Raw genomic sequence first — 1,472 nt, forward strand, 5'->3', positions numbered from 1 at the left:
CAGCAGGAGGAATAACTCATACATGAAAATGAGCTTGGTCTATACTCACCTGAATATAACAGATGTTGAGCCTCCTCTGCACTTTGCATGAGGACGATCATTGTTAATTTATCACTGATGGAGTGCGCCGACGGTGCAAAATGCGTCAGGGTTCTTATTCTCACAAGAGTGTCATTTCACAGATGGGGATCCGAAGTGAAGAGAAAGTCACGTGCGTGAGACTACCCAGCTAGCCCATTTCCGAGATGGAATGTCACGCTCTCGGACCTAGATACTTTGTGGAACACTCTGTACACTTGGAGAACTTGGAGGTGGTGGGCTCTCCTTCTTTGGAGGTTCTCAAACGGAGGCTTTGATGGCCATCTGACAGCAATGCTGATTTTCTGGGTGATTCCGCACTAGGCCTTAAATCCTGGTTCAACCCGACCTTATATTCTACATTACAATCGAGTTCACTCCTGTAATGATCTCGGGGTATTTTTTTTTCATTTCCACGTTACACCCCTGTTTTGCCCCACACTTATCCCTGGATAAACAGATGCTGTTATAACTAGGGATAAATGCAAGGTATTGTGTTGTGAGTTGAACTCTAATAAAACCAGGGATGAGGTCCAAGTGCGGAAAGGACACTGAGTGACTTCCAGTAGTTGAAAAGAGCAAGAGTCCAGTAGCACCTTAAAGACTAACAAAATCTGTGGCAGGGGAGGAGCTTTTGTGAGTCACTGCTCACTTCTTCAGGTACCAAATTTTGTTAGTCGTCAAGGTACTCCTGGATTCTTGCTCTTTTCTACTGCTATGGACAATCATGGCTACCCATCTTGAACTATCTCCAATGGCTTCTAGAATCACCGCATCTGTTGATGCATGTCTTATACAGTTCTCCTGATGGAAAATGGAGGGCTTTGGGACGCCCCCACTTGGCAGCCCTAGATAAAACTAGGGATGAGATCGAATTGCAGAAAGGACCTCTGTGAACCTAGATAGTTCATGAGAGGGAGGGCAGGAAGGGTTGTCTCAGTGCTTAGTTGTTGTGGCCCTTTTTTTACACGCCCAGGGAAATGCTGATTGCCACTTTGGGGTCAGCAAGCAATCATGGAGGTTTTTTGTCATCTTCTGGGCATGGAACAGCGGTCACTGGGGGTGTGGAGGGGGAGAGGGTACTTGTGAATTTCCTGCATTGTGCAGGGGGTTGGACTAGGTGACCCTGGAGGTCCCTTCCAACTCTATGATTCTATGATTCTGTTGTAAAAATTCGTTATGTCAGATGTGACCATTTGGGCCAAGTCAGTTCCTGCTTGCAAAGAATCCAAATGTCTTTATTTCTTAAGATGGTTAAAAAAAAAAAATTCTGCCTGATTACATCACCTATATGGGTGGTGGAAAGTGCCTTCAAGTCGCAGCCAACTTATGGTGACCCCCATAGGCTTCTGAAGGCAAGAGGTATTCAGAAGTGGTTTGCTGTTCCCTTCCTC

The sequence above is a fragment of the Gekko japonicus genome, unplaced genomic scaffold (assembly GCF_001447785.1).
Source record: "Gekko japonicus isolate JY-2015 unplaced genomic scaffold, Gekko_japonicus_V1.1 scaffold2171, whole genome shotgun sequence".
NCBI lineage: Eukaryota > Metazoa > Chordata > Lepidosauria > Squamata > Gekkonidae > Gekko > Gekko japonicus.